General features: G+C 38.0%; 1 protein-coding gene across 2 annotated transcripts in view; it reads left to right on the top strand.

Annotated features, from left to right (window-relative positions):
- LOC147171049 (galactosylgalactosylxylosylprotein 3-beta-glucuronosyltransferase 1) overlaps window positions 1–20,498 on the top strand; it is a 76,865-nt gene that overhangs the window by 23,364 nt on the left and 33,003 nt on the right. For both annotated transcript variants that reach the window (XM_086081132.1, XM_086081133.1), the window contains exon 2: window positions 19,166–19,402. The gene's annotated coding sequence lies outside the window, so the exon portion shown is untranslated. The remainder of the gene's footprint in view (window positions 1–19,165; window positions 19,403–20,498) is intronic.

The raw sequence follows: 20,498 nt of genomic DNA, 5'->3' as shown, positions 1-20,498 counted from the left end.
AGCTTCAGGGTGAAATTTCAGGACAAATACGAAATATCACTCAAAGCTTTTGAGGTGAACTTACTAACTCTTGAATGTGTATGTCCAATTGTTGAACTCATTCACTGCCATTGACGGTTGCACTATTTCTATTAGTTTAACATATTTTTTCCCACTTTTGTTAACAAGAGCATGAAAACCTAAAAAAAAAAATATTGTCATGAAATTAATTACAATTAAATTTTTTAAATCTTTTAACATTAATTAATCGCATGACTTCCATAGTTACCTCACGATTAATCATACATTTTATTTATGTTCTAAATGTACAATAAATGTTTTCCCTAGGTTTTCATACTCTTAACAAAAGTGGATTTTTTTTTAAACTAATAGAAATAGTTCAAATGAATTTTTGACATCAATAGCCGTCAATGGCAGTGAATGAGTTAATATTTCAGTATTTTTTCACAACTTTTTGTTCTCTAACAAGGAGCTGAGCAGCTAAATAGTTTGCCAAGGTTTTCTTTCTTCTTTTGACCCAAGATCTACTTTTCAAGTAGCCAATCTCCGGAGATCGAATAGTTCAGTGTCAACATCGCAAACCCACGCAACTTTCCCAGGCTGCAGTAACGACCCTCGCAACACTTTTGCTTGTTATCATGTGTTATCACATCGAACCTCTCTGCTCGTCTTTTAGAAGCGCATACGCATGCCAATCTGCATGTAAGTGGCCCCAACATGAACGAAACAGAAAAATAAACCCAGTGTGAGTTTGAAAAAAGTAAATGACTGCCTACCTTTGTGGGAGACCTGACACGATGGGAGGCAGAGGCAACGACACACTTTCGTCGCACATAAAACCATTTTTGCAGGAACATCCTGAGAGTAGCTCCCGTGTCCCATTTTGAATTGCCAATCTAGATTCCCTTTCTTTGTCAATGGCATTGTTACATGACAGAACAAACAAGCAAGCTTTGAATAAGGAGGCACATGCAGTGCACCGCCACTCCTGCGCTCATGAAAATGTCTATTTCCTGTTTTAAGCCTCACGGCGGCATGGTGATGTTAATCAATTGTTAGACATCTTCTTTGTCTAAACCAAATGATGAAGAGGACTGTTTAAATATTCAGTGTAATTGAACCGAGGGATGTATTGGTCGATTCATTGTCTCTCGTTAGAGAACATCAAGTTATACAAAAACTGCCGAAACATTTAACTGTCAAATGATATACAGTATACTGCAGTTTGACTAGATGCTAAAATTTCACAATGAAGCAAAAATATCTCTAACTTTATATGAATACACTACTCATGGGGGATCCGTAATGAACCCTGCTGCCACAAATAGTGAAAATCCACCAGTAGTTGATGCCCCGCCAAAAGGGTTTGTAATTGCTGCTAGATGCGAAAAGATGGACTACCTTTGTCTAAATGACGCCCTTCAAATCACTTCAAATTGTTTCCTTGGCACAAAGTTGATATCAAATGGCACCAAAGGTGAAATCGGTAATGTAGAAATGCAAACTTGCGGGGGTTCACTGTACTGTATTTGTTGACGTTCTAAAAATGTAATTAGCTACTAGCGCAACTAGGGGATGATATTTTTTGACGGCCCGGTATCTACATTTGTTTGAAACCTATCCACATAGAAGTCACTGATGGTTTAGTGATCCACTTTCCTGACTTTGGTACAGGCAGCGTGGGTTCAATTCCCACTTAGTGTCTGTGTGATTATGTTAACGGTCGTCTCTTTATACTGCCCATATGGAGTTAAGGCACCGTGCTAATAGTAGCATTAGCACCAATGCTAATGTTGCAATATTCCTGGATCGTCCACGTCTCCAGAGTGGCCACAGTTGCCACGGCAACAAGAGCACCACTCTTCACCTTGGTACAATCAGGTGTGACATAAAATGATTTCTTAGCTCTTACTGTAAGCTTTACATAGTATTGCTTCAAATTGTCATTTTTGAAAAGAATCAGACACGACACGTTCCGGCCATATTAGGAACCTGCTCTCAAATCTACGGTCCATCCAGCAACAGTTGTGGGACTTTAGTGGTGTACATGTACAGAAGCTGATGGATGGCCGTGTAAGAAGCAAGGCACCACGCTCCATTCGTCAGAAGCAGACAAGCTCTTCAGGCCTGGTGGCCTCACTGACAAATGAGCCTCCGAAGCACCCGGCTGAGGGCTGAAAAATGTCTGCAAGAAGTTCCAGCTTGCCCGTAAAAGGACACAGACCTCTTGAACGTGACCATAGGTGCCCAAATGGACACTTATTATACCCAAAGTCCATAAAACACCTCTGAACTTCTCCAGCAACGGATTGCATGACAAATGGATCTTTGTGCTTTCAAGCGGGTTCAATAACCACCTAAAATTGGCACTTAAAGGTGTGCGCTGAAACTTGGATGGATGCGGCACAGGGAGCCCGCGGCCACGTAAATCACTTCTTCTTTTTTTTTTTTTGCATTTGGAACGATGAGGAGAAGGGGCGGCTGACTGGAAAGAGAAGGCTTTGTTAGAAGTGGGAAGAAACGGGAGGAGAAGGAATATAGAAGTGAGGCGCTAAACGAAATGGAACAATAAAGCAAAGAAATAATGCAGATGCCTTACAAAAGTCTGCACAAGCACCATGAATGATGATTACCTTTCCAAATGTGCTATCGTGTGGGGAGCAGTAGCACAGAGCTTATTTTAAAGCCTTGCTCCAAAATCATCTCTTTATATAGTCCATATTGATGTAGTCTCGAATGAATTAACCTTAAAAACACTCCATCCTAGCCTCTTTGAGCTCATACTAAACAGCATTTCTTATTTTACTGCCAAGCAGTAATGGCCATGCCTTCAACAGTGATTTGGGTCAGAAATTAAGATCTCATTCTTCATATATAAAGTTTCCTCGAACCTTATTAAAGGACTGTGGACTGTTTAAAGGACAAGCAAGACTGGTGACTGGTAATAATATGTTGTGCTGGTCAGTCAGTAGATGTATGATGCACTGAGAAGCACTATTAATAATACGTCGACTTCATAGCAGAGTGAGGAAAACACTTTATCATTTTTGACTTTGTTTTCCTTATTTTATTTAAGGGCACCTTGTCGGTGATTGATGAAGGGAGCAATGTGTTTATTTGTCACCGTTACTGCTCGAGCCACTGTGATGACTCTCATCATTCATACTTTGAATCCAATCACATTTGACATTTCAAAAATATGTATATTCAAAATGTGTAGTTAAATGAAACACTAGGGTGTCAGAGCATTTACATGTGCTTATGATGTGTGTTGCTGAGAGGTTCGTTGTTCTCAACCTATCCCAGCTGACTTCAGGGCAGGACTAAACTCGGCCAAGTCAAAATTTAGCAGTCATATATACATACATATATTATACATATATATATATATATATATATATATATATATATATATTTATATATTTATATATATATATATATATATATATATATATATATATATATATATATATATATATATATATATATATATATATATATATATATATATATATATATATATTTCACAAGTCACTTCATGTTAAAGATTAGATATCTCTTAATAAGAAAAGAAAAATGCACTGAGCTGTCTTCAAATGCAATTCTGCCATCTAGAGGCAGAAAAATGACCTCAACACAAATCAACATTACACTTGTTTTTTACAGTACATCTTTGTAATTTTAACTAAATTTTATGAATTATTATGGAATTATTGTATCTAAGACTAAAAGATGCAGGCATATTTCTATTTAACATTTTTTCCCCACTTTTATGTTAACAAGAACAGATGAAAAAAATTGCGATAAATCGTGCGTTAACTATTGAAGTCCTGTGATTAATTACAATAAAAAAAAATAATAATCGCCTGACACCCCTGATATTTATAACAGGGAGTCCTCAAGTTATGATGTACACCACCTATGACGTTTCGACTTTATGGTGCCCGTGCCTCGTCCGCACCTTCTTTTTGTTTATTTCCCACAGTAATCATGCGATTTTAAAGTTATTGAAAGTTGTGTTGTTGTTACCTCCAGCAACGGGCGTCAATCGAGCAGGTCGACTCGCTATCAGGCACGTCACATTTCCGTGTCTGAGTTTCCATTACCGTCACTTTGCCATTCGTCAGCAATGAATGTCCGTGCGGAAACACAAAATATTGTTTCCGGCATCTTCCGGGTGGCGCAAATACGTTTTTTAAAATGACTGTAAAAAGTATTTTGATGTAATTACAGATTTTAACGGTGAATTCCATAAAGCATTCGCCGAATATGCGGGATCATTCGCCAAAAAGTGGGCTCGCCATCGACGGGAATCGGCGATTAACGGAAGGGCCCAGCTCTGCTTACGTGATAGTCTGTCTTTCTGCGCTGGCCGTTATTCAGAGCTGTCAAACGTGCATCTTTAAGCAGATCCGCCTCCATTAACAAGCCGAGCAGACAAGACACACACTAAGATGCACTCAAGGACATACATGCACATTGCACACCCATCCACACGCTCACACAGTGTGTTTTTAATTGCAAACTGACTTTGACTGTGACTTTCATTTGCGGCTTAAACCAAGCGTGGCCCAAATGTCGAGAAATCCATAAAAGTCTTCCCAGGAGAATTCGTATCTCCAGTAGCTCGCTGGCATGTCTCATATCTTGTTTGGTTGTGATGTTTGCTCATGTTATGGATTTTTACTGTCTGCTCAGGGTGGTAAATAATCACTGAGGATCTTTGTTGCAACTTTAGCTTTGTTTACTGTGGCAGACACTTTAATTGCACTGTGTGTGCAATGCAGTGCGTCCTCCTATGGAAAAGCATGCGTGGTTTGATTTAATTGGATTCTTGGCTCGACTTTCTTTCAGCTATATTGTTTACAGTATTTACAGCTCTTTCAATAGCGTACAATTGTCTTGCTGTGCTCAAATGATGTATTTTTTCAAATAAGTAAATACAGTGAGAATGCGAATTTTGCCTTTTACACACACGTGCACACCTACACGTACACACACGTGCCCTACTGTTGTCATCTTCACGTCTGTGATTCCCAATTATCTTGCTTATTTGCCTGCAAGACTCTTAGTTTCACTTGCATTGTCACGCGCCCTCACAGTAATTGTGTGTCAAATAATTGTTATGCCCCTCCTGGACAGTAGTTGGAGCTATTTACCACAAAATGTTGAAATCCACCTCACTAAGAGTCTGGAGAAAAAGAACGTCATGTTGGTTTCCCCGTGAAACGTGAGTGACTGTTTAAAATAACATTTACTGTATGTTCAGATAGATTGTTTTGGACAGACGTCAATAAGTTAACGTTGTTTTGCACAAACTAAATGATATATAAATACATGAGCTTAATGACGAACAGCGACGTGAAACAGGAAACAGAACTACAGAGCGGCTTTCCAAATTAAAAGCATCGATTTCAAAATAAGATTTAAATATCACACACAAAACAGCTTAAAGAATACTTAACACTTAGTATATATATATGCCCTGATGTTTTTAGTCTAGAATTGGGGGATTTCATAACATTGATAACATTGTGTGGCTGTAAATAAGTAGTAGTATGAGAAAAAAAAAAATTCCATAGGGTGTGTGGAAAACGAAATAAGGGGACAAAATGTGAATTGTTCCTTAAACGAATTAAACTAAACAAGTGTATCCGTTAACATTTCATTCATGTTAAACACTGATTTCATAGACTTTGATTGTTTTTGTACATTGTTTATTTGTATTTATTTATTTTTTCCTTCTTTTTTTTTGTACATTGTTAATAAACAGCACATTATGTAAAAAAAAAAATCTCCTGCATGCTTAATATGTACTTAAATATATTTCAACATTTAGAGACTCAGATTGAAATTAATTTACTATGAAATTATTATTTAGCATAATCTTTGGACACCCTGAATCTTGAAAAACCACAAATAATTAACACTCTATCTTGAAGTGATGGCTACATTAACAGTTAATTTAGCAAAAGGGCCACATGAGAAACTGCAACATTTGCCAACATGCTAACCTCAATTTTGTCAATATTTAGTTTTTTATGTATTTAAGGAAATTTTTGGATATTTTACAAAATAAATGTAAACCCTAATCCCCTTCTTTTTTTTTTTTTTTAATGAATAGTGACAGCTACATAGAAGATTGTAGACACATCATCAAAACTGAATCAACTGCCATTGTGATTAATTTCAGCAAAATTTGCAAATAGAATGATTAATCTTTCATTGTATCAACTACTCCTCAAATACGCACAATAAATGGCTTTCGAGTGATGCTGGTTATTACCTCTTTTCTCTGAGCATTTGTCTCATAAAATACTTGCAATTATCATGAATGGAAGCTCTTAATGGCAGGGTGAGACGGTGCTATATGAGACAGAAGTGATTTCGTCGTGGGCTGACGTGGAGTATTGCTCTGCGGCAATTATTTGCCACGTAAAAAAAAGAAAATGTTTTATCACGTGGCAATTATTTGCCACGTAAAAAAAAGAAAATGTTTTATCACGTGGCAATTATTTGCCACGTAAAAAAAAGAAAATGTTTTATCACGTTTGAGCAAGGTTTTTTGTGAGTTGTAAGTGTGGGCAGAAGAAATATCATGCAATCATGCAATGTAACTGATCTAACATTCATATCAGCAATTTGAAGTTTTAAATACTTAAACAACCAGATGTTGTGATTCATCACATCAGTATGTCAATCCATTAACATTGCATCGTCAAAGAGAGCGAGTGACCAGATTGGTCAGTAATTTGTAGAAGTAACACTTACACAAACTGACTAGAATAGATGTGTTAAATTAAAAAAAAGAAACTCACCAAATTGTGACATAGAAGATGCCAGCGATATACTAAAACATTGCTTTTTCCACATTAACAATGTACAGACTGTGCCTCATGTACATGTACCGCCGTTACGTAATCAGAATACCCCCAAATTTTTTAACTGTATTCGATTACAGTTACAGGAAAAAACATCTAGTCAGATTACAGGTACATTTATTAAAAATGGGGATTACTTCGAGGGATTACAATTTGTACGATGAGAGAGAGAGTGCGAAAGAGGGCGAGAGCTTCACGGACGGGAGGAGGAAATAGCAAGGAAATAGCGACCGGTATTCACTGGAACTTACTCGGAGCGAAAGTTTGAGCTAAGAGTCCAGCGACATGCTATGCGCTGTAGCTTCTTGCTAGCTAGCCTGCTAGCCTACAACCATAATGTGAGTTACACCTTCCAAACAAATCTTCCTCCCACCAATTCACTATTTAAACATCAGGCACAACGTATACAGGGTTAAACTTGTGACTGGGATAAAAGTTCATTTTGCAGTTGATGTCATGCATCGTCATCTTCATTGGATCTATCTATCTATCTATCTATCTATCTATCTATCTATCTATCTATCTATCTATCTATCTATCTATCTATCTATCTATCTATCTATCTATCTATCTATCTATCTATCTATCTATCTATCTATCTTTCTATCTATCTATCTATCTATCTATCTATCTATCTATCTATCTATCTATCCATCTATCTATCTATCAAACTGTGAGGTGTGGTTGCTTTCAGTGACAGTTCGAAAACCGCATATGGCCTTCAATCAATCAATCAATCAATCAATCAATCAATCAATCAATCAATCAATCAATCAATCAATCAAGCAATCAGTCAATAGCCTACATGCCTTTTAATTACACAAGGATTTTTACTATTTGTAGGCTGCCCGGGTCCTTATCACCCGCAAATAAAAGGGGCACATTGTATAGAATATATATTGTGGTGATATTTATTTGTATTTTGTTTTCATGAGCATACTCAATATTGGAGTAATCCAAAAGTAATCCAGTTACATGGCTTTAATTTTATGGTACTTGGATTACTAACTTGTAACTGTAACGGCTTACATTCTAAAAGTAACCCTCCCAACCCTGGAACGCGACCTCTCGGTTGACATCCTCAAACGCGCCGGCATGCACTTCCAGTCGCAGGTGTCCGCGCTTGAGTCGAGCGCAGGAAGGCATTCACCCGCTCTTGCACCTGTGTGTTGTTGTAGCTGAGCAAACGCGGTGTTGGAATTGAAGGAGAAGAGAGGCCAACACGCTGGTTGCACAGCTGTGTGTCACAAAACGCCGCGAGGGAACAGTTAACGACGACTTTATCTAAAACGCTGTAACACCGATCCGACAAGAACATCCATGTTCTTCCTAATGCCTCCCTTCACTCTATAAGATTACTTAAGCCCCCTTTTTTTTATGGGCAGCAGAGCCTGTCAATTCCCCCAAGCCTATGTAATTACGTAGTCTCGGAGTGTGGCTTATATGATTGGGCTCTAAGGCAGGGGTGTATCACCCTTTTTCAGGGTGTCAAGGAGGAAACCCCAGGGCGTGTCATTCCAATTGCAACATCCACACAATTTATTTGGTGCATTTGGAAGGGCTACTTCTTCATGCGCTTGATTTCACCAGTGGCTTCACAAGCATGTTAGCACAATTATAGCTCGTGTGATCTAACTGTCTGATATTGGATCCTAAGAATTGATAAATTATCTATAAATAAAAACACCATGAACTGGAGTGACCAGTTGTTAAAATAGTAGCTCATAAAACATTGAATGGCTTCAACATGTCATTACCTCCCATGCTACTCTCAGCTTCCTGTGACGCTTGTTGACACATTTAGCATTCCCCTTGTGTCATGTCCTCCGCTTAACATGATGGACAAAGTGCAAACGCGAGTATTACCTGGCTCGCAAGCCCTGGATCTCTATTCCAGCTCATCCCAAAGATGTTTTTTTGCATCGAGGTCAGGGTTCTGAAGTTGTTCCACTTCAAAGCCACGGAGTTTGCCTTCACAGAAACTAAAATTGGCGTGCTGATTCCAAAATTGCAGTCATTTTATTTTCTGGCACATCGTGTTTTTTAAGCAAAATTCCACGCATTTCTGTATTGGTAGTAAACCTGTACTAAGAAGTTTAAAACCCCTTCAGACCCGTAGCTGGTTCCAGTGGACATGACGTGTCTAAACCAATAAAAGGCATCATTTGGATCTTAACTAACCAATCACAATCTCAAGTTGATTTGCATGATGTCCATGTTAAAAATGTTGCATATAAGCTTGGTAAGTTTTCGTTACAGCCGTATTATCCTGGCATCCACTATAACTACTAAAAACATGAGATACCCCCCCCCCTAAAAAAAACCAAAAAAAAAACCAACAACATGTTGTTTTTAGGTTGGAAAAGAGTCAAAATCAGCAACAACAAAAAAATTATAAAATAAAATTTGCCCTGCAGAAAAAATGAGGGTCTGAAGAGGCTACAAAATTCTTGGTTGTTAAAATGTACTCTAATTTCTATTCAATGACTATATTTCACCTTCCTTTTTCTCAAATTATTTATTTCCATTATTAGTTGAAAACAGTACACATTGATGCATTATTTCCAAAATTATTTTAAGAGCCTTTCTCCTTTCTTTTTTTTTCTTCTTTTTTTAAGTTTGTGTGAATGTTAGATGATTGTTGTGTATGGACGTGTATGGGGAATATATGTTTTGTTTTGTTTTTGTTGTGAACTTGTGGGATCCATGGAACACATTTAAAAAAAAGGGGGGGGGAGAAGAAGTGCTGATTATGATTGGACTCATCTGCAGCTACGTGGCAACTTGTTTATGCAATCAATATCTGAAAACAGAATGCTAGCATAGTAGGTAATAAGAGGAATTGGTGCTGCCATTTCTTTTAACGTTGTAACTTGAGCATACTGTTGCAAATCCCATTTAATTTTATGCAGTTTTTTTTAAGCTTGTAACTATTTTTTACATACATACATACATATTTCCATTGCATTTGATACTTTCTTTTTTTTCTTTTTTTTTTTAAAGAAAACATGGATTCTATAGTTCATAAACTTGACGTGATAGAGAAAAACAGCAAACAAAAATTGTGTTCCCCAGTGTTATTCATCACATCAGGCTTCATGGACATTGTTATAAGCAACACATCAGCCTCCTTAACTCATTCACTGCCATTGACGGCTATAGACGTCAAAAATTCATTTGAACTATTTCTATTAGTTTAACATTTTTTCCCCACTTTTGTTAACAATAGTATGAAAACCTAGATTTTTTTTATTGTATTAGAACAGATATAAAATTTAACAATTAATAATAAACGATTAATTACGATTGAAAATTTTAATTGCCTGACGCCCCTAATATTTAATAATCTTTTCTTCCAAAAAAAAAAAAGATTATTAAAAATTCGGGGCATCAGGCGATTAAAATTTATAATCGTAATTAATCGCATGACTTCACTAGTTAACTCACAATTAATCACAAATTTTATATCTGTTCTAAATGTACAAAAAAATTATATTTTCTAGGTTTTCATACTCTTGTTAACAAAAATGGAAAACAAATTTTTAACTAATAGAAATAGTTCCGATGAATTTTTGACATCTATAGCTGTCAATGGTATGAATGAGTTCATGCTTGTTATTCAAGCTTATGCAATACAGTGGCTTTAGAAAGTTTGTAGAAAAGGTTTCCCTCCGTATTACCATCCTAGCAAATAGCACAGACATGCATGTCACATGCAGGACAGAACCAGTAAACGCAATACATTCCTACAGCTCCTTACATTTCTTCTATGCACTTCATCAGATTTTGGCTTCAGATATGGTAATAACAGCACACATTTTCTCTACTTGACAATGACTCCACTACTTGACTTCACATTGTCCCAAGACCTGTACATTTCAGTTGCAAAGGAAATAAATGAATTTGGCGGCACACTATAAAAAATGTATTAGGTGTGTGCACTTAAAGTCTTGTAATGAAAGTTCCTTTCATGAGAATTACCTTCAACCTTTATGTTTCATCAACTAGAGAGGAAAAATAATGGCCTCTTTAAGTAAAATCAATAGTTCTGTCATTAACACATCAACTCCGAGGAGTAGGTCTATTTAGAAAGTGATGGCGGAGTTTCAAACACGAGTGCAAGTTATGATCTATTAATGTCCCAGCAACCAACGCATGCACCGCAGTGTTATTCTTCTGCAGCTCTGCGGAAATTCTGTACCAGGATTCATGTGTTGCAGAAATGGTGTGTGTGTGTGTGTGTGTGTGGGGGGGGGGGGGGGGGGGTGTCAGGGGTGAGGGGATTGCCTGGAAAGCCGCAACCTTCCCCTGTCCTCTGTCATATGTTGCTTCTGAGAGACAGATCATCAGCACACTATTCAAGACTATTCAAGACTATTAGCTTAGCACCTTGAAGATGAGAGTACACTAAAAATATAGTAAGACCCCCCCAAAATTGACCACACCCTCATTTACGGTGAAGAAGACTTTCAAATGTATCGACATTTCAATAGCGACGCCTAGTTGTTGTTGTTTGAGCGGCATCTCTCAATGGTAGAGGGCTCGTCTCGCCACCCTGAGGTTGTGGGTTCAATCCCAGGCCACTGTGACTATGTGAAAGTATCCTTGAGCAAGATTTTGAACCGGTTGCTTCTGCATGTTGTGATATACTGGATTCCTAGAAGCAACATTTTGTTGTGACAATGGGCAAATTCTGGGATGTGGTGACTTTTGGCAGTCACAGCGAGTGAAATGAATCATTGCAGCTCCACTATAACACTCACAAAAGCAGCACCACTGACAAAAGAACCCATACTGATTCAGCAATAACGGCCAGCTGAAACAATTTGTCAGTATGATGTGCATTTATGTGTACTCAACTGTTGTAATGGACTTTTGAAAAATGCTTGTGCAAGGAAAAGTCTTTTGGTTTCAGGACTGATACAATGCAATTGATTGTATTTTCTTCTCCACCGATCAAAACAACAATATCTAGTATATATGTTAAGTATATTGGTATATAATATTAATTGCAACATGATACTAATATTTGTTATTGTCGTGTCTGTCATTCACGATAAGTGGTTTATTATTATGGTAGACATGCCAGCAAACCTCCATTTTGTTTAACTGCACACAGATGACTTTTGAAATTTGACCAACCATTTTCATGAAAAATGCACAAGAGCTCAACACTCGAGGTACCATTTACGTAGACAGCGCATTTACGTTGTAGTGAATCCTGAATTCGTATTAGTGCAAGGTTCGTGTTTGCCACTATGCTCAGCTGGCACAACAGAAGGAGTGTCATGGCAGAAGGAGTGCGTCTGGCGGAGTGATCATTTGGTGGCTGAAAATCAATCTAAATCTCACGCCTGCTCAGACCACGTTTAACACTAGTGCAGCGTAGACAGCTGGTCTAATGTCTTTCATTCATAAATATGTGACGAGCGTATTATTATTTTTTTTTTAAATCATCCCACTTGGCGGAACAGCTAGCAATATACTTCTGCCATATCAAGACTCTACTGCAAGTCTAGCATGCCGCATTTAAAGGAAACGAAAGGAGCTGCTTTGATTGGCCATGATTGACCACTCCCACAACGGTGCAGCCCTCACTCTTGCACATCTGCTTGCATTCGCTCGCTTAGATTTATGCAAGTCACGAAAACAGACGTCTTCGTGTTTGCAACTTTCTAACATGAATAATAAGTAGTAACATAGGGCTGCTTGATTATGAAGAAAATATTCATCACAATTAATTTGGTAATAATTGCAATCATGATAATAATAATAATAATAATAATAATAATCATCATCATCAGCATTTATTTGTAACACACTTTACATTTATAAAATAAATCTCAAAGTGTACAGTACAGGCATCAATAAAAGCAATACAAGCACAGTAAATAAAAAACGTCAAAAAGTCAATTAAAAATCGGAGTGAAAAAGACTAAAAATTTAAATTAAAATCAACCAGAAATCAACCAGGAAAAGCTTCTTTTTTTTTAAGTCTTGTTTTTTTTTATTTTTATATTAAGACAAATACATTTCTTTGAAACACTATAATTATGCAAGTTCCATTCGGACCAAACAAGATTTATTAAATTAGTCATTTTAAAATTTAAAAAAGGTGCAAATATATAAATTTAAGCAACTCAAAATTAGTGTTAATAATATTTTATTTTAGTTTACGATTATGCAGATTTTGTAATTGTGGACTGTAATAATTGAAATTGTAACTGAATTTCAATTCATTGCACAGCCCTATATTAGCATAGCAGTTGTGGCTAACGTCAGTGCATGAGGCTATGTTCTAATCTTGCTAGCAGCTTGAAAACAGCAAACTATCAGAATACAACTGTCTGGGAACTAATTGACATTCAAATAAGAATTGAAGACAACGTTTCTTTTTAGTCTGTATTTGTATTGATTTGTCATGTATAACAACAAAGTAACAGTAATTGGTGCTGCAGTTGCTTTCCGAGAAGTTCCCCATCGTACATTTTAGGGACAACAGGGCAGGGTAAATAAAAGCAGCTCAGGATTTAACCTGGGCCAAGATGTTCTTCCACGCCGCCAGGCACAGTTGCTCCACGTCACCATGAAGACCGAAACTTAAAACACCACGAGGGTGGAAAAAAAAGACCTTTTTCTCCCTGAGCTGGGATGAGCAAATGCAGCAGGCTGCATATCGGCTAAATTATCATCAGTGTCATGCTATTTCATTGTTTCCGTGAACGGCATGAGCGATTTACACTGTGTACTTTGCCGACGCACGGAAGTACACCAGCAAGATTATTGCAGGGAAATGTTTCCAATCAATCACCTTGCTGATAATTACCCCTCTGACATTTCCTTTATTGTTTAATGTGAGCGTAATGAAAGGTTAATGCTAAATCTAACGCGCTTCCATCAAGCTGACAATCAGCAAAATGGCTAATTATGATTCTCGGGGTAAGACGTCGACCTGCGTGCGTGATGATCGTTCTTGGAGCAAGAACAAAAACACACACAAAAGGACATTCTGTGCTGTGCTTTCATTAAGCCATTTGCGAGCTTCGGAGGGAGGCCGTCCACCTCCGGCGTCCCGCGGATCGATCACGTCGCAACCTCCATCCCTCCCTCCTCGGGAGCCGACCGCGGCGGCTTCTCCAATTACAGCTGACGGGCCACATCTTTCTATCCCAAGGTGTCAGAGCCATATGGTGCTTTTTAGAGGTGCAAAGAGGATGGAGAGTGAGACTTGCCGGGGAGGAATACGAGGACCAAACGTGTCTATTGAACTTTTCCAAGACAGATGCTGAACTAAGACCCACTTGTGAATTATTCATATGAACACTTACACAAGAATAAAGCCTTTACTCGCCCACTGACAATCTTGAATTAATCATGGAGTCATACTCAAAGGCGCATGGCGATTAGCCCCACCCCAAATGACACAAACAATGAATGTCAACAGAGGCAATGCTATGGCTGTAACGTGTACTGTAGTAATAGCCACATTTGAATGCTTCGATACATACACTGACTGATCACAACAGGTACATCTGCACAATGCTATTCCATGTGTCACCAGCATGGTACCCACGGGCCCAAAGTTTCCCCCTAAGGGCCACCTGAGTACCCTGCGGGCCTGTTCTAAAAGTAGACTTCCTTTGAATGTTGCGTAAGCTATCATTTGAAAGGGTCGACACTTACAGAAATTATTTAGAGTTATAGTGTGTTGCATATTGATATATGTCCATTTCCTGCCGTGTTAAACCATTGCTTATATCGCACCATGATCAGTGTCTTTACATAGATTAATACTATTAAGTATTAAAAATCACATATCATTAAAGGTAAATTGAGTAAAGTGTGTCTCATATTGGTAGCCCTTCATATTAATCAGTACCCAACAAGTATTATTGAGGTAAGCCTGTCCTGCATATTCCAAATCTGCAAAAAAAAAAAACGATGTCTGCCATCTAGCGGTGAATGGTGATATTACAACTTCAAACTAATGGTAACCTATGCATACTCACAGTTTGAACACCGCAGATTTGCAGATTTTTTTTCTTTCTTTCGTATTAAAAAATATATATATTTTCAATATTATAATCTTTTTTTAATATTTGTAAAAGTTGTTTAAATATTTATATATCGCATTTCCTACAGGTTTTTCATTTGAAAGCATGAATGTTTATCAGTGATTTCTGAATAATTATTTCAGTTTGTAAAATAAATAAATAAATAATAAATTAGTACTTATTTTAATTGATCAAAACAGAAAAATAATTTGAGCGATCACATTTACGTTATCTATAATTAATTCAACACATTAATTTTACCGTGTATGTATTTCTCCACAAACTTTACCTTGACAAACAAGCTCTTTCGATTGTGCAGCTGTCCCGTGCAGTGGAAGTACATGCAGTTACTATTCAGTTTTTTTTCCCTCAGGCACATGAACATATGTATGTACTGTATATTGTTTTGCTCCATTAAGGAAACGTGTTGTGCCTTCAAGGCTCTTCATACGCGCACATGATAAACAACAGACACCTTTAAAATCATTTTTTTTCTTCTTATTTCTTTCTCCAGATGATGGATGCATCGATGTGTGCAGCACATGTGAAAGTGCAAGTCCATTTTCTTCATTTTCGCCTTCACCGTCAATGAATACATCATCCTCCGAGCATCACTCTCTCTCCGCTCTCACAATCCAGTCGCCCGCCCCCCTGCTTTGTCCTACATCCGTCACTGTCAGGTGCCCACATCGACGTGGTCAGCCCACATTAAAGCCACCGCAGAGCGTCACGCGGCGTCTTAAAACGGCACGCTACTTACACTTGTGTACCATAGTGGTAAAATGCCTGGTCAATGCGCAGAAAATGACACTATAGTTGTTTTTTTTTGTTTCCGATGGAATGTGACATGAATGGGACATGTACCCGTACACTTTATAAGTTATTTTCTGTAACACAGGCTCATGAATAATGATACTGTACCTATAAAGAAACCATTAACAATTTTAACATACAGTGCTTTTGGCAGATTTCGTGCTCTTAAAAATATATTAAATATGAATGTATCCTCATGCATAAAACAGTCATGACTTTTCCAAGCCGCCCTCGTTTAAAAGCAGTCTATCTTGAAAACAAGTGATGGCCTTTGCTATTATTACATCACACGTCCAATCAGAGGGTCATTTCAATTCAGTGTGGTAACCCAAGCGACGCGAGGCACAAAAGACACATTTTGGATAAATGCCGAGGCTTATCTCTGAGCTTTTAACCCCCGGTGAGCTCCAGCACGGCTTGAGATCTGAAGCATCCTTTGGTCCTTCTGAAGTCTGAACTTTTTTTTAAAATTACGGCTATGATCTGATGAGTGAGCGGCCCGTTTACAATGTGGTTGATGAAAATACTTTAAAAATGTGGAAGTTGTGTCGTGATGTTGCTTGTTTTGCCCTTTTGAGATACATGGCGGCAACTGCCTACTAGATTGATGGTATGCTAATCAGAGTGATGATGAGATAAGATAATATAGTATTTCCAAAGATAATTATGTTGAGTTTTGTGTTCCTGTCCACCACAGTCTAGCTTTTTGTTTAGTTTTTGGGTGTTTTAATTTAATCTGCGTAGTGGTTCTTTCTCTGGCCTTAAGTCATCCTTAGCACCATTATTTTGACTCCCAGTTGTGATGCAGTCCAGTTCTATAACACAAGTTATATCAATAATACATGTATTGTTAAATATTGAATGACTGCCAGTCAAAACTGTATATTATGTATTAGACTTTGTTATACAAGCTGCACCTAAGGATTTGGCCTTAGAGTAGATACAATTTCCTCAATTGTGGCATACATCCTAGATGTGTTGTCCACTTGAAATAAACAAGCGCCTCACCCTAAGGGTAAAAACAAAACAAAACAAAAACCAGCAGCACCTTCGGATTAGACCTGGTCATTCCTTTGCATTTCCTCTGTTTTCAGGCCTTCTCAAATAAATAGCGAGGTGGGCCTGGAATAAATTGTAATTGCACATCCACTACAGTAGGTGGAAGTGCTGTTTTCATTGTGAGGGTGTAAGGGGTATTAGCTCCTCGGCAGAAGTATACTTTGAATAATTTTAGAGACAAATAATACAATTTATAGTCACGGCGGAGAGTTGGGACGGCGGCATCAACTATTTTCTTCTTACTCTGGTAACAAAAAATAATTGGGAAGCACTGGCTTGAACTAATGTGCGTTGGTTAAATAAGTCCTTTTAAATAACACAATGAGGAAGCTGTGGCTTGTTTCACAGCAACAAAGTGGACAGAAGCAGCACACAAGGATATTAAAGACTCAAAAACCCCTAAGGCAACAACAGGAGAAGTAAAATAAAAAAAAATTGTGGATAACAAGTTAATCATTTAAACAAATCAATGCATCTAAGACAAGAAAGACAAGAAAGTGACTATAATTTGTTGAATGTTGACACAAAAAAAAGATATAATTTCACAAGTACAAACACACTTTAAATCAAAAGTTACCTTGGTATCAATAATTTGATATGTAATATTTGGTCGTATTATAGAACTGCCCATGGATGTATTAGTACCACATATACATCTATAGCCAGTTAAATTTTATTTCGGAAAGGAAAAAAAAATACACATTTCTTAAATTGTTTTTTACATCTTGCAATATCCTTTCGCTGATGCAATTTTCACAGCAGGAGTGATCAAACACAAAGAGTATCCCACATGGTTTCTGTGGTAACGGTTATTGATTAGATTCCGGCCAATAATAACACACTGTTTACCTGCCCTCTGTGGCAGGCTATGTGGTGTTAGCCCGTTTTCCCCTCCAACTGCCGTGGCTAGCCCGGTGGTGAGCACAACCGACACTGTGGGCAACACAGTAAGTCTCATCAATAATAGAGAGTGGCGGTGGCAGTGTGTGGGTTGAGGGAGGCGTGCCGTATCTAGCGCAATTTCTGAAATGACGCTCCCAAGAGGAGTATTTCCTAAGCTTTATTGAGCCAAGGCACATAACATATGAATTTTACTTCAGAAAAAATTCACGCCACACCACCAAACTAAAATACCCCAAAACATGGACACTGCCGTTGCTATGTAATTATTTACCAGCTGCTCTCTAGTGGAAGACCCTCAAAAAAAGTATTGGAAGTTTGACACAACACAGAGAAGGGTATTTTCAAAAAGCCTACCAAATTTGAATAATAATAAAAAAAAATTGCCAAGTAATAACGCAAAAAAAATAAGAGTCCTAACAAATGTAAAAATAAGTCCTAACAGCTTTAGGACTGTGTAGGCGTGTCTGTTAAAGCCGTACTTCACCTGTCAATCAAATACAATCATTCATAAAGCATGTGCTGAAGTGTCGCCAGCTGCAGGCTAAAAAAAAAACATTATGTGGCTGTGTTTAATAAACAACTTAATTTCTTTATTATGTGGGGACCCACACACAACAAATACAGCCAGTGAGGCGCTCTTAACGTATTTGAATGACCTGCCGCGGTCAAGCAAGCTCGCTAGGTTGTTAGCTTGCTAGTTAATGGGCTAACGAATGTAATAAACAGTTAGCTTTTCCAAGTGTTCTGTTGTGTGGATCATGGAGCGAGGCTGTTGAGTACTGGATGGAGCCGACACAGGTCCATGACCTGCTAGCGGCTAATAAGCTACTAGCCACTAATTAGTAGCATTAGTAGAAGTCGCAGTGGAGCTGTCCAACTCACCATTGGCTTGCCTTAAGTTGTTGTCAGTCTTTAGTCTTTCAGTTTTCAGCACTTATTTGATGTATTTAGGGAAAAAAATCACAAAATGACTCGACAAGATCTTTAATGGTTGTGTTTGTCACAATACATTTCTAGATGAGCAAAGATTATTTGCCGGGGATAAAGAATTTCAGACCAATTAAGTGAAACTAGATAATTTCCAGACAAACACCCCAGATAGCAAAATATGTTGAATCAATGTTGAAAAGGTAGATTTAACATTGATTCAACATTGATCCAACATCCTTTGCTATCTGGGACTGGTTGGGATGATTAGTCATAGGCTGCAATGTAGATAATAAAAACTGTGTGCCCAGACACTTTAATAATGTATGCTTTTTTTTCTTTTCTTTTTTATTGTTGTTGAGTCGTTGCAAAGGTCTACTTAGATAAAGAGGTCTGTTTCCCTCCTGACACAAATTCCAATTCCAAGCGTTCTGAGCATGACCCAGTGGCTTCATTCCCATCCGTCAATGCTCCTCATTGTGTCAGAAAGAGGAAGCCCATTCTTACCCACGTCTCTCCTTTCTACAGCACGCCAAACTCCTCCCGGGATTTCGGATGTCACCTTTGGTACGGCTTACACGCCGTTTGAGCACCCTCGACCGAGCTCGTCCCCGCTCTCCAGGCGGCACCAATTAAGGCAGGCTTGAGCCAGGCAAGTTGTGACAGAATCGGACGACACACCAAGACGAGGAGGAAAAAGGACGGCGACGGCGGAGGGAGGAGGAGGGGCCTGAGGGTGCAGCAGAGACTAGCAGAGGAAGACCTGTGAGTATCTTATTGTTGGCAATGTGCTGGAAATGTGCACACATTGTCACGCTGACCAACTTTATCTATACCTTTGCCTGAAATGTGTTTGTTTTGTTGCTTGATGAATACAAGGTAGTGATAGTAGTAGCCAGTAGGTATAGTGACAAGTTTGTGATCAAATTCAGGGTCTGGAAACCTTCCTTAAGAAGCTAAACAGATCACTTTGGAAATATTTGGTTGGACACTAAACATCAGAATTAAAAGGACTATAGCGTATAGACCATTTCATAATATTTGTTACTAATTCGCAGGTGACAATTTGACGTGAAATAAAAACAATGACAAAATGGTGTGTTTAGAGTTGCTCTGACAGATAGCGGTATACTCAAAATGGTTTAGGTGCATTTTTTGATTTCCTGTGGGTGAAGACGACTCAATTGTTGTAAATGGTTCTAAGACAAGATCGCGAGACTGCCATTTCCTTTTACCGTCACAAATTAACGGGTAGTCTCTGTATTACTTCAGTCATATAATCGTTCACACAAGAGTAAACGTGTTAACTGCTGAGCCCATTTGAAATCTGTTGTTAACCAAAACAACAGCACTGCAACAGCAAGCCAGGTGCAGTCTCTCGGGTGAAAGAGTGGATACTTACAGTATGCCATAAACAAGTCCCCTTTGTAGTATGAAAGACGATATATTACGTTATGTGATGATACACAGCAAAAAGTCGAGTGTCAAAATGACTCCCACAGAGTCAATTTCATCACATTTACCGGGTCTATATAGCTCCACACTCTACTGAGCTGTATTAAAACTTTCTAAATAGTTACAGAGCTGCTTAACAACACTATGGGAGTAATGAGGTAACATTGCTGAGCGATATTTAACAACTGGGTTAACCCAGTTAACAATAACACTAATTAGTGTTAGTTTCACTTTGAGATGTGAATTTAATTGATTGTATTTGTTTTTGTTTTGTTTTATTAATTGCAAGAGCACTCACTACACAAAATGAGCTTTAGTTACCTTTTTATTAGCTTTGTTGATTTAAAGTTGATTTTACACTAAATGAATCGCCTCTGTCAAATAACTCCAACACTGCCCTCCATTT

This window comes from Leptonotus elevatus, chromosome 7, assembly GCF_054856555.1.
Source record: "Leptonotus elevatus isolate MCC_2025b chromosome 7, RoL_Lele_1.0, whole genome shotgun sequence".
Classification (NCBI taxonomy): Eukaryota; Metazoa; Chordata; class Actinopteri; order Syngnathiformes; family Syngnathidae; genus Leptonotus; species Leptonotus elevatus.
The sequence above is the reverse complement of the archived record's forward strand: the minus strand, read 5'-3'. Positions and strand labels throughout refer to the sequence as shown.